The 16,729-nt window shown below is 39.0% G+C and overlaps 1 pseudogene; it reads right to left on the bottom strand.

The window, feature by feature from the left end:
- Nucleotides 1-3,492: 3,492 nt before the first annotated feature.
- On the bottom strand, nt 3,493-4,611 carry LOC540096 (tropomyosin alpha-3 chain-like; annotated as a pseudogene).
- Nucleotides 4,612-16,729: the final 12,118 nt, after the last annotated feature.

Below are 16,729 nucleotides of genomic sequence, written 5' to 3'. Positions count from 1 at the left end.
TTGATACCAAGGATTCTATTTTTGTCTTCCTTATGTATCTAATGGGCTTCCCTGGTGTTTCAGTGGTAAAGAACCTACCTGCCTGTGCAGGAGACATGAGTTTGTTTCCTGGGTCAGAAAGATGCCTTGTAGAAAAAAATGGCAACCTACTCTAGTATTCTTGCCTGGGAAATCCCATGCACAGAGGATTCTGACAGGTTATAGTCCTTGGGTATCATAGAGAGTTGGACATGACTTAGTGACTAAATAACAATTATATCTAATAATTTGCTTACTGAGGATTCCAGGACCTTTCTTCTCAAGGTCGAAAGTTTTGACTCAAAATTATCTTTCCAATAAAAGTTCAATTTAATTAGACCTGCTGTATCATTTGTGTTTAAACAGAAAATGTTTTTTAACTAGAGACGTCTGAACCTATTCCATTACAGGTTTAAAAATCTTCATTGTGCCTTACGAATGAAGCCCTATATTGAGTACTCTGTAAATGTCAAGTTTTCTGCTCTATTGACTATGCCAAAGCCTTTGACTGTGTGGATCACAATAAAGTGTGGAAAATTCTGAAAGAGGTGGGAATACCAGACCACCTGACCTGCCTCTTGAGAAACTTGTATGCAGGTCAGGAAGCAACAGTTAGAACTGGATATGGAACAACAGACTGGTTCCAAATAGGAAAAGGAGTATGACAAGGCTGTATACTGTCAGCCTGCTTATTTAACTTCTATGCAGAGTACATCATGAGAAATGCTGGGCTGGAAGAAGCACAAGCTAGAATCAAGACTGCCAGGAGAAATATCAATAACCTCAGATATGCAGATGACACCACCCTTATGGCAGAAAGTGAACTAAAGGAACTAAAAAGCCTCTTGATGAAAGTGAAAGAGGAGAGTTAAAAAGTTGGGATAAAGCTCAACATTCAGAAAACTAAGATAATGGCATCTGGCCCCATCACTTCATGACAAATAGATGGGGAAACAGTGGAAACAGTGTCAGGCTTTGATTTTTTGGGTTCCAAAATCACTGCAGATGGTGATTGCAGCCATGAAATTAAAAGACGCTTACTCCTTGGAAGGAAAGTTATGACCAACCTAGACAGCATGTTAAAAAGCAGAGACATTACTTTGCCAAGAAAGGTCCATTTAGTCAAGGCTATGGTTTTTCCAGTGGTCATGTATGGATGTGAGAATTGGACTATAAAGAAAGCTGAGCACCGAAGAATTGATGCTTTTGAACTGTGGTGTTGGAGAAGACTCTTGAGAGTCCCTTGGACTGCAAGGAGATCCATCCTGGGTGTTCATTGGAAGGACTGATCTTGAAGCTGAAACTCGAATACTTTGGCCACCTGATGCGAAGAGCTGACTCATTTGAAAAGACCCTGATGGTGGGAAAGATAGAGGCAGGAGGAGAAGGGGACGACAGAGGATGAGATGGTTGGATGGCATCACTGACTCAACGGATGTGGGTTTGGGTGTACTCGGGAGTTGGTGATGGACAGGGAGGCCTGGTGTGCTGAGGTTCATGGTGTCATATAGAGTCGGACATGATTGAGCGACTGAACTGAACTGAACTGAGACTAGGTAGGCACTACTAAAAGTGATTAGAGAAATGTAAGTTGTGTTTCTTGCCCTTTAATAATTCACTGTCTAGTGAGTGGGGAAGGAAGCGTGACATGGAACAGTTAGAGAGGAACATCAGGCAGAAGATAATTAAGTTTCCAAAAGTACCATATAGACAATACATGATATGGAAGGTCTAGAAAAAGGCAATACTATTTCCAGTACAGAATGTTTTCTGAAAACTTTATGAAAAGTTGTATGACTTTACATAGGTCTTGAAGGTAGAATTGGATATATATATATAGAACCTCACCTAATTTTGAAAAAGCATGATTTTGGTACACTGAAGTCATTTGAGTCATAGTTATGTAGTAGAGAGCATGAAGCCATTGATTTAGGAGGCATGAGGCCATATTTATCAAGATTCTGCACTGGGCTTGCTATGGGACAAAATTAGCCTCTCTGGCCTTTGAAAAATCCATTGTACTAAACCAGCAGCTTGGCATTGGGTTCATACTGACAATCAAACTCACAAGATCCATGGATTTTATCCATCACCATACGTGCTTAGCTTTAAGAAGAGATACAGATGCAACATCCATGGTGACAACATAGTGGAGGTCTTTTATCTTCAACACACAGCTTACTAATGTCCTGGGCACTCCACACTTCAAGGTATGTAGTCACAAAAAGCAAAAGTGTGTGAGGACAGAACTTCTCAGTTCATGGAAGCCCCAACTCTGGAGGTCTCGTCACCTAAGAAGATTTCAATCAGGGATTAACTCTTCAGGTTTCCTTGAGGCAAGAGCAAAGATTACAAATCAGTCGTTGACTTTTTCCTTCCAGCTGCATTGTCCTGATATACCTGTAAAATAAGGGACTGATTTATATGAACTGTATTTTTATTTTTATTTATTTTATTTTATTTTTTTTTGTCATATTGGATTTATTTATTTTGGAGGGACTGGTTATTTCAAAAAGACATTTATCAATTTTCAGTATCAAAACAGTTACACTATTGGTTTTTTTCCTCCCAATTGGTTCCCAAAGAGACCACACCAAAGGAGAGAACATTTTAAGCCAATTAAGCTGCAGGATGCACCCCTAACAGACCTCACTGAAACCTCATCAAAAAAGGGGGATTGGGTAGGGAAAGAAACTTTAAAAGATCAGCACACTGCTAGCCCACAGACTGTAGAGAGCTCTCACAGGCAGAGGGGTGACCAGTTTGCCTCAACCCCAAAGAAGCAAAGTTCCAAAATATAAAAATTTACAAGTTTTGTACATACGCTTTTCAAGATTTCTCCAGCACTAATGGACACAAAGCACAGTGAGATGGCACTTTTAGAGACAACAGCTTCAGACCCAGAAAAAGGTGATGAGATGAGTTTCATATGGCTAAATCAGTGGCAAAACATAATTTTCTTTCCTTTCTTTCAAGGAGGCAGGAGAGCAAATAAGTGGTCACTTCAATATAAGGGGCACATGATCCATTCTGTGAGCAGTTGGGAACAGGGTAGAGCTGGGACAAGGATTTGGTCTCAGAGGTTTTACCATCTTAATTGTTTGGTCACTTCTGATGAAAAAAAAAAAAAAAAAAGTCCAAAGATACAGTAAAGCTGAAAACCTGAACAGCACTTTTTTTTTTTTTTTTGGCTAACTCCTTCTGGAATCATCTTTCTGCTTTGGCAGGTACTTTTTACAGGGCAATGAGGTTTCCCCAAATGGAGCCTTTCTCTGGGCTGCTAGGCTCTCAGTAAGGCAGGCCCAAACCTTTTCCCTTTCTCTCTGGAGAAGGCAATATGCATTAAGCTGAAATGTTACCTTCCAAAAGTGAGAAAGGGATTAGACTGCTGCTTCAGTTCTACGGAATTATCTGGAATGTTTTTTTTACAAATGGTTGTAACATCAAGAACAAAAAAGGTAATTACAAAATGTGTACATCACAACATGCTTTTAAAGACACTTTGCATTGTGCTCACATTCCCTTAAACGTTGTTCCCAAAGGTGCTCAGCCTCTAGCCCAACTGGAATCTCTGGGGAGAGGCAGAGACTGTTTGGCAAAAAGGACACAGGAGTAGGGGGGGTGGGAGAGGTGGCGAAAGGAGAAAGCAGCCTTCCAGTTAAAGATCAGCCCTCCGTTTAAAGGTCAGCTTCGGGCAGGCTGGCCCCAGTGGAGTCGGAGTCGGGGTGAGAGGGAGGAGCAGCGGCAGGGCGGGGCTGGGGTGCTCTACATTGTATTCAGGTCAAGCAGAGTCTGGTTCAGCATCCTTTGTGTACAGAGGTCCTCCTCTTTGGTGCATTTCAGTTTATCTTCCAAATCATCAATTGTCTTTTCCAGCTTGGCTACTGATCTCTCAGCAAACTCAGCACGAGTCTCTGCCTCCTTGAGTTTATCGGTAAGAATCTTTATCTCTTCCTCATATTTGTCTTCCTTTTGAGAGTACTTTTCTTCAGCAGCACTCAGACACTTCAGGTGCTGGTCCATCAGTCTGATTTGCTCACCCATCTTTCGGCAACGGGACTCTGCCAGCTCCGCTCGCTCCTCTGTGCGCTCCAAGTCTCCCTCAATAATCACCAACTTGCGAGCCACCTCTTCATACTTCCTGTGTGCCTCTTCTGCAATGTGCTTAGCTTCTTTGAGTTGGATTTCCTGGAGTTCCATTTTTTCTTCATCTTTTAAGGCTTGGTTTTCAATAACCTTCATAACTCTCGCTCTCATCGGCAGCTTTCTCAGCTTCCTCCAGCTTTTGCAGCGCAGTGGCCAGGCGCTCTTGAGCTCGGTTCAGCTCCTCTTCAACCAGCTGGATCCTACGGTTTTAAGGAGACCACTTCAGCCTCAGCCTGTTCTTGGGCCCATCTTTCTCCCTCCACTTTCTGCTGGAGGCGCTTGGCCTCTCCTCTGCATCATCGGCCTGCTGCTGCAGAACCTGGATCTTGCACTTCATTGCCTCGGTGACGGCGATCGCGGCCATGACAGTGGTCCCGGCCATGGTCCCCACCCAGCTCCTGCTTGCCTTCGGGTTCCTGCCTCCTCCGCTCGGCGTTGCAGCCGCTTGGTTCCTGCAGGGTTGAACTTGTGGCCCACACTAGGCGAAGAGCATGCGCAGTCGAGGCTGACAGTAGGAAGCTTGGGGTCTGAACTGTATTTTTAAAAGATACTTAATTCAAATTCTAGCATCATCATTTATTAGTTTTGTGAATTTGGATAAGTTATTTGAAGTTAAAATTGCTCAGTTTTGTCTGATTCTCTAGGCCAGAATACTGGAGTGGGTAGCCTCTCCCTTCTCCAGGGGATCTTCCTGACCCAGGGATCAAACCCAAGTCTCCTGCATTGCAGGTGGATCCTTTACCAACTGAGCTATCAGAGAAGCCCCAAGTTATTTAGCCTCTCTGAATTTCCATTTCTTTGATGGAAAAGCAGGTAGGAAAATACCTATCACTTAGTTTTGTTACATGGTTTAAGTGGCCTAAGATATCTTTGACATGATTTAGAGAGCTAGACTATTTCAATACAGACCTTAAATTTTGTACTTGTCCTTTCTTTGCCACACTGGGAGGATTATTCTTGGCTTAATGTCTGCATTGGATCTAATGAGCCACTAGAGTCTGTCATCAAAAAATTTAAAAGGGCAGTGGGTTTTTAAGGTAAACTAGAGAAAGAGTTTTTGTGGAGAATGAGCAGATTTCCTTGAGACAAAAATGAGGTCAGAGGAAGTGATGAGTTAGGACAAATACAGGTTGTTAGACTCTACATGATTCTGAGAGTTGATATTGGGAAAGTGATCTGAGTAGGTGGGCATTCATGATTTGTGACTAATTGGGTAATCCCTGTCAATCTCTCAAGACAAGGCTTGCCCCTGTCTGGTAAATTATTGGGAGAGCCTGTATCCAGGGCCCCAGGAAATGGGAGATAGCTCTTGAATCCTTATACTTGAAAGGCTTGGTACATGGTGGAGATAGAGTAGTACTTTATCCTTTGGTTTTTCTAGCCCCAGGAATTTGTGATAAATCTATGATCCAGCCACTTCACTTCCCTTGACATTTGATGCAGTTTTCTACCACTGAATTTATTGTACAGAATTTCCCATTGATTCTTGTTTTGTCTAAAATTATTAAATTGGCCGTTTTATGTGTCAGCTCAGTAACTTTTTTTTTTTTTTTCAGTTTAAAAAGTGCTCAGTAGCTTATTAGAGATAAGGACCATCTCCCTCCATTAAAACATCTACCATTACAATTATTATAAAAGCAACACACATTATCTGTAGTAAATTGCAATATTTTCCACCAAAATTTTTCCTGAAGAAATCAGGAAAGGTTGACTCATCTTAAAGAAACTGTGGTTTTTAGTAAGAATTTTATAGCAGGATAGAGTCTAGTGTGTGGTTTCAGCTAGTATTTATTAGTGGCCTGACTAGATAACCTGTTTTTTAATTTATTTTTTTGGATTTTCTTTCACATTTCAATCTGTTTCTCTTACTGAAAGATATACATAAAGTAAAAATGTGTATATGATTTAATTGACTATTTAAATTCATGTAGCTTATTTACACAATATAAAGATTATTTTTCTCATTCACTTGCTTGTGTGGAATTATATATCCTTTGAATTTGAGTGTGTTTTTTCAGAACTGTTAATTTAATTCTGGAAAATCTTGTATATTATTGCAGAAATAAGGCTATAGAACAAATAACTTTATAAAAGCTTACAAGCTGTTAGCAGTTTACAACAATAGACATTTATTTTTGTGCCTTATGAGTATATGGGTTGGGGAGGCTCCTGCTGGTCTAGGCTCTAGGTTATAGGGTGGGTTTGGTTCTGCTCCGCATAACTCATTCTGGGATGAGTAACTCCTAGGGGCATGTTTTTCTCATCACGATGGTACATATGCCAGAAGCCAATTGTGTTTAAAACCTCTTTTCACATTACATTTGCTAATGTAAAGGCTGAAGCAAATCACATGGCCAAGTCACATTGGCTTACTCTTATGGGAGTTTCAGCAAAGTCATATGGCAAAGTGAGTATTAAGCATTATTCTCTAGCTAAGATGGAATGAAGAATTGGAAACAATAGCCCCCTCTACTACCTTTTGGATAGAAGAGCTAATGATCCTTGAGGAGGTATCAGCTGAACCTAATCATTGTGAACTGAACTGGGTATTATCCAGGGTGGACTGGGAAAGAACTTGATATCTTTTGTCCCAGAAATGTGGCAAATCCTAGTGCTTAGTCCCTGCATGTGTCTGTGCACATGCGTGCACACACAAACACACACACACACACACGCAATAACATTTGCTGTTGTTCAGTCACTCAGTTGTGTCCAACTCTTTGCAATCCCATGGATTGCAGCACGCAGGTTTCCCTGTCCTTCACTATTTCCCAGAGTTTGCTCAAACTCATATCCATTGAATTGATGATGCCATCCAACCATCTCAACCTCTGTCAGCCGCTTTTCTTCCTGCCTTCAATCTTTCCCAGCATCAGGGTCTTTTCAAATGAGTTGGCTCTTCACAACAGATGGTCAAAGTATTGGAACTTTAGCTTCAGCCTCAGTCCTTCCAATGAATATTCAGGATTGGTTTCCTTTAAGATTGACTGGTTTGATCTCCTTGCTGTTAAGTACTTAGACTAGCAAATGCATATCCTGGAATCATTTTTGCGTGTCACTATATTATTTCTATAAAAACAAAAATCGATCAAGTAAACTCTTGGAGCTGTGAAGGTCAGGGATTATAGATGCTTTTGTTATTCACCATTGGAACACTAGTCTCTGAAATCTTTTTCCCTGGCTCTATCCTGAGGATTGAATACTGAATTCAGCAATAAGTGAATTCACAGTGAAACTGTGAATAAAGTATTTGGTTTTTTTGGATTAAAAATTTGCCAATATTTATAATAGTATTTCTGTAAATAATCCTTTGGCTAAAGACTATTCCTGTTTTATGGAAAGTGTCTGGGGTTTTAAGGCAAGTTTATTTTAGATTTTGACATTCTCCTAAGAGAACACCCAAACTTGCATAATCTGCAGAGGATCTTAGATTTGAATCTTTTCCCTTCACATCCAGGCCTAAAGGAGGCTTATTTACTGCAGGGATGAGCAGGATTTGGGAACTCAGTAAAAGAGATGGGTGTTTATAAATTCCAACCAAGCCTCAAGTTGAATGCAGTTCTAGAATATATGGGAATTTTGTCACTGTGTCACTATCATGCTCGTTCTGTCTTGGTCCTATTAGGCTAATGGTACAAGCGACCTTCCCAGGTGGCTCTAGTGGTAAAAATTCTCCCTGCCAACGCAGGAGACATGGGTTTGATCCCTGGGTCAGGAAGATCCCCTGGAGAAACGCATGGTAACTAACTCTAATATTCTTGCCTGGAAAATCACATGGACAGAGGAACCAGGAGGGCTATAGTTCATAAGGTGTCAAAGAGTCAAACATGGCTGAAGCACACGCAACCTACCTTGGCTACCTGAGGTGTTGTCCACTTCCAGAAAGGCTTCAGAGAACCAGGGGTTCAGTGGAGCAGGTGCTTGGTTAGTTGTCACTGCTGTGTGCTTCTAGGCCTTGTCTCTGAATGTGTTTCCTGTGACTCTGGGGCATTTAATGTCTTTGTTGTTCATATCTTAAACAGTCTCTATTAGAGAACTGAAAGAAAGTGAAAATGAAAGTTGCTCAGTTGTGTCTGACTCTTCGGGACCCCATGGACTGTAGCCTGCTAGGCACATCTATCCACGGAATTCTCTAGGTAACAATACTGGAGTGGGTTCCCATTTCCTTCTCCAGGGGATCTTCCAGATCCAGGGATTGAACCCAGGTCTCCTGCATTGCAGGCAGATTCTTTACCATCTGAGCCACCAGGGAAGCACACTTAGAGAACTGAGTTATTTTAAATAAAAAAATCTGCTCCTAAAGTGAACTGAATTAACTGAGGTCATTTGCCAAATCCAGGTTCAACTCCCAATGTTTTCTGGTGAACCGGTAGATGAGCCAAAGCTTAGTTTTGAAGGCTGTAAGAGGCAGAGTTTTCTTAATTCCTCCCTGCTTATTGACAAGATGCATTTAAGGGCACTTGGAAGACATCAGACCAGTTAGGAGAAATTATAGGCAGGAAGACTTCAGCTTAATATAATTTTCTCCCTAACTATTGGAACTACTTACCAATTAGATTGAGAACAACTGGTAACTCATTATGGTTGTCTATAATAAATGTATTATTAGACTATTTTTCATACTGAATTACATTATTTACTAAGATTTAATCTTAACTAATTTTAGATGAGAATTTCATGTATGAAACAAGATGCCAATCCAGGTTCGATGTACGATACTGGATGCTTGGGGCTGGTGCACTGGGACGACCCAGAGGGATGGTATGGGGAGGGAGGAGGGAGGAGGGTTCAGGATGGGGAACACATGTATACCTGTGGCGGATTCATCTTGATATTTGGCAAAACTAATACAATTATGTAAAGTTTAAAAATAAAATAAAATTAATTAAAAAAAAAAAAGAGAATTTTCTTGTGAGGAGAGAGGATCATATGACAAAACTCAGGGCAAAAGCCTCCAGAGAAACAACTTTTCATAGGCTCTGGCAAATGGCTGGGCCACCAGGGTTTGTTAAAGCTTCTCTTTTCAGGATAAATCTTCTCAAGATTCTGGGTCTTTTTGTCCCTGGGTAACTGCCATGGTCAGAGAAGGCAATGGTACTCCACTCCAGTACTCTTGCCTGGAAAATCCCATGGGTGGAGGAACCTGGTAGGCTGCAGTCCATGGGGTCACTAAGAGTCGGACACAACTGAGTGACTTCACTTTCACTTTTCACTATCATGCATTGGAGAGGGAAATGGCAACCCATTCCAGTGTTCTTGCTTGGAGAATCCCAGGGACAGGGGAGCCTGGTGGGCTGCCATCTATGGGGTGGCACAGAGTCGGACACAACTGAAGTGACTTAGCAGTAGCAGTAACTGCCATGGTTCTGTCTTCCTTCTAGGGAGTTTATTTCAGTATGTTGTGGTGGAGGGGATAGGCTGACAGGTTAGATCTGTGGTTTAGTTTTGACTCTGCCATTTAATAGAATGTGAGCAAAACATGTATCCTGTCTCTACAATTTAAAGGCTGGTTTTCTCAAAGTCATTTCTCACTAACAATCTGTGATCTATATGAAAAGAGTTGAACATCTATTAAGGGGAGCAAAAATAGTATAGTCTCTTTATTTTTCTTATTCCAATTTTTTTTTCTTGCTTTTCTACAGTGATAGCCTTCAAAAGAACAAAGGATTTTAGACAGAAGATCTAGCTTTCTTTCTTAAGTGCAACTGTCCCTTAAATGGTCTCCCTGATTCATCTTTTCCTTCCCAGTCTCTTCTCCTGTGGTTTTTAGAAAGAGTCTCCAACAGTGAAAATCTATTTTGACTCTCTGCTTAAAAGCTTTGATACTTTTCCTTGCCTTTAGGATTAAGCCCAAATTTCTTACCATAGTTTCAGTTCAGTTCAATTCAATTGCTCAGTCATGTCCAACTGTTTGTGATCCCATGAACTGCAGCATGCAAGGCCTCCCTGTCCATTACCAACTCCTAGAGTTTATCCAAACTCATGTCCATTGAGTCGATGATGCCATCTAACCATTTCATCCTCTGTTGTCCCCTTCCTCCTCCTGCCTTCGATCTTTCTCAACATTAGGGTCTTTTCAAATGGGTCAGCTCTTCACATCAGGTGGCCAAAATTTTGGAGATTCAGCTTCAAAATTAGTCCTTGTAATGAACACCCAGGGCTGATTTCCTTTAGAATGGACTGGTTGGATCTCCTTGCAGTCCAAGGAACTCTCAAGAGTCTTCTCCAACACCACAGTTCAAAAGCATCAATTCTGTGCTCAGCTTTCTTTATAGTCCAACTCTCACATCCATACATGACTACTGGAAAAACCGTAGCCTTGACTAGATGGACCTTTGTTGACAAAGTAATGTCTCTGCTTTTTAGTATGCTATAAACCATAGTTTATAATATCACTAAAGAATCTCACCATATTACTACTTCTATTCACCCCCTTTTCCTACATTCTTTGCTAAAATATACAAAATCTATATCAACTCTTAGAACAAATTCTGCTTCTTCTCAACTCTGAAGCCACTTTCACAGCTCTCCTTTGACTTTAGGTATTTTAATTATACCCCTTCGTCCGTCTAACTCCCACTTCTCAGGTAGATTTCAGCTTCAAGTCACTTTCTTTTTTGTGTGTTTTATTTTGTTTATTTATTTATTATTATTATTATTTTACTTTACAATATTGTATTGGTTTATATCATATAAGAAACGAATCACAAGTCACTTTCTTTGAAAGCCTTAATTGGCTCCTAGGAATACTGTACCACATATTTCTCCCATTGTAACACACCACCACCTTTCCAGCTATCTTTCCTGGTATGTTGTAAACTCTGTGAGGTAAGACCTATTTGGGCCTCGCATACTGTTGCATTTTCAAATACAGTGTAGTACCTGGCACGTTGAATGACCTGGGTTTGAATTCCAGTTCTGAGATTTATTAGCTCCATAGCCATTATCCAACCTTTCTAAATATCATTCACCTTGTCTTTAAAAATAAGTCTTGAATTAAATAATCTTTAATGTTATTTCTTCTCTAAAATTCTATATATATATATAATGTTAATATCACTATGTAGCATTTACATATTTAATTTAAAAGCCCAAACTTGGTCTGCAAAAAGTACACTTTGTAACAGTAACTTCTAGCTTCAGCACCCATTCCATCTGATGAATAATAATGACATTGATAATATATATATATATATATAATACTTTCCATAGGTACTTTTCTAAGCATGTGTGTGACTCATTTAATTCTCACAATAGTATAAGTAAATCACTATTTCACACCAATTTGTATATGAGGAAACAGAGACACAGAGAGATAATCTGACTTGCCTAATGTCACAAATCTTAGGCAAAGCTAGGATTTGAACCTATCAGACCTTGTTTCTGAATCTGAGCTCTTAACAACAGTATGTGACAGTGCGTTTCTTAAGTATAGTAGGAAAATTTCATTTAGTCACCTTTAGGTAAACTTAGTGGAATAACTTCATCAGTCACTTAAGTTTAAATAGTTAAAGTGGAAAGGGAAGGAATGTACAAATTCATCACCTTTGAGAAGAAAAAGTATCTTTTTAGATCTTAATCGAAGTCCTATGGCAAGATGTAGTTACTTATGTGTAGTCTTTTTCCATTAGGCCATTATATATAATAGGTTTCCCAGGTGGCTCAGTGGTAAAGAATCTGCCTACCAATACAGGAGATGCAGGCGGAGAGGATTCAATCCTTGGGTCAAGAAGATCCCCTGGAGCAGGAAGTGACAACCCTCCAGTATTCTTGCCTAGAGAATCCCATGGACAGAGGAGTCTGGCGGGAGCTGCAGAGTTGGACATGACTGAGTGACTGAGTATACATTATATATAGTCTCTCCTCTTCTGACCTCTGACAGGCAGAGGTCTATCATACCACTTTTGAACCTGAGGGTTACACTTGGGGCAACATTTCATATCTTTTAGGAGAGTCGCATAAAACTTTCAGACGCTCTCCTATTCCACTCTGGTGCCCCAGGAATCTCAGGAGGTTTTCTCCTGCTCCCCGATTCCTAGATCCACCAGTCATGCTCCTATTGTACCTACTTCTGCCGTACTGTGAGAGGTAGAGCAGCTTCCTCATGAAACATGCAGCATCCCTGGGACTGACCAGGAAGCAGGTGCAAATCTACCTTCAGATTCTCAGCATTAAAGAAAGCTCAGTGGTTTCACCTCGTGATGACTTGATCTGAGATCGAGTTCTCTGGCACAGCTTCTCAAACTAAACTCATTTCCTTTATAATCTGTCTTTTCTTTTTCATTAACTAATCCTTTAATTTGGAGGAGATGGCTATGGAAACAGTTTGGGCTAATTAAATGTTCTCCAATATTTTTTTGGCTAGCACCAGTACTGTGATTTTAACTGAAGTCAAGAATACTATAATATCTTAAAAAATCAAGATTTAATCCCTCTACCTGCTTAGAATAATGCTACTCGATGGAATGCAGCCTGCCGTGCCTCTGTCCATGCAATTCTCCAGGCCAGAATACTGGAGTGGGTAGCTGTTCCCTTCTCTAGGGAATCTTCCCAATCCAGGGATTGAACCCAGGTCTCCTGCCTGGTAGGCAGATTCTTTGCCATTTGAGCCATCAGGAAAGCCCAGAATAATGCTTGTCTTGGTTTATTATATTTGTAACTGAGATTCAGAGTTGGAAAAACAGATTATTAAGTCAAATCTGGAAGATATAATCCATGGGTTCATATACTTTCAAAGTCAATCTTGGTATCTGGTGAAGATGCTTTTTTTTTTTTTTTTTTTCAAACTTAGAAGAGAATTTTTTATCATAAATAAATCTTGAATTTTATTGAAGCTTACTTTTTTTTTTTAATTTTTCAGCACTTTATTATTATTTTTTTTTATTTAATAAATTTAACGCCTTTTATTGCCATACCTCATTTTACTGTGCTTTGCTTTAGTGAGCTTTATAGATACATGTTTTTGTTTTTGTTTTTGTTTTTTTCCTTGTTAATTTTCTGTTTAGTTGATCTATCCATAAGTGTGAGTGGGGTATTAAAGTCTCCCACTATTATTGTGTTATTGTTAATTTCTCCTTTTATACTTGTTAGGATTTGTCTTACATACTGCTGTGCTCCCATGTTGGGTGGATATATATTTATAATTGTTATATCTTCTTCTTGGATTGATCCTTTGATCATTATGTAGTGACCTTCTTTGTCTCTTTTCACAGCCTTTGTTTTAAAGTCTAATTTATCTGATACGAGTATTGTGACTCCTGCTTTCTTTTGGTCCCAATTTGCATGGAAAATCTTTTTCCAGCCCTTCACTTTCAGTCTGTATGTGTCCCCTGTTTTGAGGTGGGTCTCTTGTAGACAACATATGTAGGGGTCTTGTTTTTGTATCCATTCAGCCAGTCTTTGTCTTTTGGTTGGGGCATTCAACCCATTTACGTTTAAGGTAATTACTAATAAGTATGATCCCGTTGCCATTTACTTTATTGTTTTGGGTTCGAGTTTATACACCATTTTTGTGTTTCCTGTCTAGAGAATATCCTTTAGTATTTGTTGGAGAGCTGGTTTGGTGGTGCAGAATTCTCTCAGCTTTTGCTTGTCTGAAAAGCTTTTGATTTCTCCTTCATACTTGAATGAGATCCTTGCTGGGTACAATAATCTGGGCTGTAGGTTATTTTCTTTCATCATTTTAAGTATGTCTTGCCATTCCCTCCTGGCTTGAAGAGTTTCTATTGAAAGATCAGCTGTTATCCTTATGGGAATTCCCTTGTGTGTTATTTGTTGTTTTTCCCTTGCTGCTTTTAATATTTGTTCTTTGTGTTTGATCTTTGTTAATTTGATTAATATGTGTCTTGGGGTGTTTCGCCTTGGGTTTATCCTGTTTGGGACTCTCTGGGTTTCTTGGACTTGGGTGATTATTTCCTTCCCCATTTTAGGGAAGTTTTCAACTATTATCTCCTCAAGTATTTTCTCATGGTCTTTCTTTTTGTCTTCTTCTTCTGGAACCCCTATGATTCGAATGTTGTAGCGTTTAATATTGTCCTGGAGGTCTCTGAGATTGTCCTCATTTCTTTTAATTCGTTTTTCTTTTATCCTCTCTGATTCATTTATTTCTACCATTCTATCTTCTAATTCACTAATCCTATCTTCTGCCTCTGTTATTCTACTATTTGTTGGCTCCAGAGTGTTTTTAATTTTTCATAATATACAAAAGCCATTCTATTGGAATCAGTCAAAAAAGCATTTTCAAGCACTTGCTCAAAATAGGTTGCTAGGACAAGGGAAGGTTCTGTTATAGCCTCAGCCCTTCACCCTCTTCCTGTGCTTCTTAGATGTTAAAGCATCCACTAACACTTTAAAATAAAAACACTGTGTAGGAGCACATTGCCAATTCCATGCAATATTTAAAGTAAGGTCTAAAATATATTTTATGCATGAAAGTAAATAGATTACACAAAATAGAGTAGTTCATGTACAGAGAGGCCTGAGACTGAAAAGAAGTAAATATCTAATCTCTGAAATGATGTCATCTGATGCGTTTGGAAATGGCTCAGTCTATGAAAGATGAAATTGTGAAGACAAATGAGATATTCTGTTCCAGATCAGTATGCAGGACAGCAAGTGCATCAATCAGAGGCCTGATAATTTAGTGCTGTAGAGAGAAAAAAATCATGCATTGGAAATAAGCAATGCAAATGAAAAATAAAACCATGCTTATTTGCCTAATATGCTGATCTTCAGACAGGAGAATTGAAGCCCAAGGCTTTGTAAAGGCAGTAAAACTTATATAAAGATAAACTAGCAAAGTAAAGAAAAAAATGTATATATATAGTGTATCTGTGTGTGTCTGTGTGTGCACAAAATGCCAAACACTTTTCAAGCCAAAAAGAATACCAAACAGTAATAACTTTGTTTTTGAAACATTAAGGCCAAGTCATTTGCATTCATCCATTGTGAAATGAAAGTAGAATTTGTCAACCATTCTTGAATAGGACATAAATTTTTATGTCACCTACATGGCAATGATATACAATGCCATGTCAAATAATAACATCTGGTGGTGAGCAGATGTAAATAGAAGGCTATTTATAGAAGAGCAAAACCTTATGGACTGCTAGGTATAAAATCTAGAAAATGGAATATAAGCTATAAGCACTACTGCTATATGACTAATCTTCTATTCGGTATATTGTAAAATATAGTTTGGAGTAGTAGCTTGCAACCAGTCAAGAATATTGAACTGTTTCTTAAGAAGAAAAGTAACTTTTTTTTTTTTTTCCTGAAGAGATCAGAAGAAAGAAACAAGCTGTACGCAAGCTTATTTTTAAAAAACCCACACCAACTAGTGAAAGCATCTGAGTAACAATATGTTTCATTCTTGATAAATATTTTAGAAGTAAATACTAAGATTGCACAACTGCCAAAACACTTGAGAGGATATTATCTATATTCTTGTAGAGAAAAGCCGTGATTCTCAAATATCAAAGTATACTGTGTATTTCACTGAAGTACAGTTTTCTGAAATATTACCTCTCTGTGACAGAGGAAAATAAAGTGTCTATATCCTAGAATAAGCAATTACCACTCACCTGGTGTAAACAACAGATAGACCATACTGTTATTTTGTCTTCCCCAGCCAGAGGTCACCTGCTCGCAAGGGGAAACTGACTTGAACAGAATCAAAGATACAAAGAATGTTAATGTCAGTCTTCTCTTATCATCCTCACATTTATTTTGCTTTCTGCATGGGAATTAAATGTGGACAAATTGTCTTAATGGTAAGAATAGCAACCCACTCTGTTTTTTAGGTCACATACACTGTTGGATTCTCACAGCCTTATTGTCATTGAGGTGAGCTGCTTCTTGCTACTGATTTGGCTTCTTTTCCCATTAGTTACTCTGACTGGAGGCTAGTCCAAATATATCACTTCCCTCGTATGGTTGGAGTTTGAAAACTCTGGTCTAAAGTCATGCATATGAAGCCTCGTAATGTCATGTAGTGGTTACCTAGCACTCAGCTGTATTTAGCAGCAGTAGCAGCAGCAGCTGTATTTTATTCAAGTTGAAATTATATTTATGTTAACATTATTAGATATTTCTGTGTGATCCAAATGTTCTATTAAATGTGTTAAAATATAAGTTATTGCTGCTGCTTTGAAAGCTTTCAAATGACCTTGAGTTTTAGTTAGCTTTTTATTATTTCCACATTATGTTTTTTGGACTGCAGTGATCTTCTTGCCAGACTAGAACCTGTGGGCTTCAGTGCTCTGTTTTCTGAAAGTTGGTTGTCTATTTGTTTCCTTCTTGATGGAGTATATGGCTTCCATGAGATAGTCAAAAAGGTCTGTGACTCATCCTTTGACCTTCAACTAAAGTAAATACTATGGTTTTATAACAGTATGCCCATCCCAAGTTTAGAAAAAATAAATTTTTTTTTTGGTAGAACAATGTTTTGGAATTTTGGCCTTCATGTATGATAATTTTTTTGGCTCAAAAAGTGCACTTAATAGTTCAAGACATATTTTAAGTATATAAAATATCTCAGAGAAGCCACAAATTCAACATGTCTGAA

This window comes from Bos taurus, chromosome 12 (assembly GCF_002263795.3).
Source record: "Bos taurus isolate L1 Dominette 01449 registration number 42190680 breed Hereford chromosome 12, ARS-UCD2.0, whole genome shotgun sequence".
Taxonomy (NCBI): domain Eukaryota; kingdom Metazoa; phylum Chordata; class Mammalia; order Artiodactyla; family Bovidae; genus Bos; species Bos taurus.
Note: the sequence above shows the minus strand (reverse complement) of the source record. Positions and strands in the feature narration are given on the sequence as shown.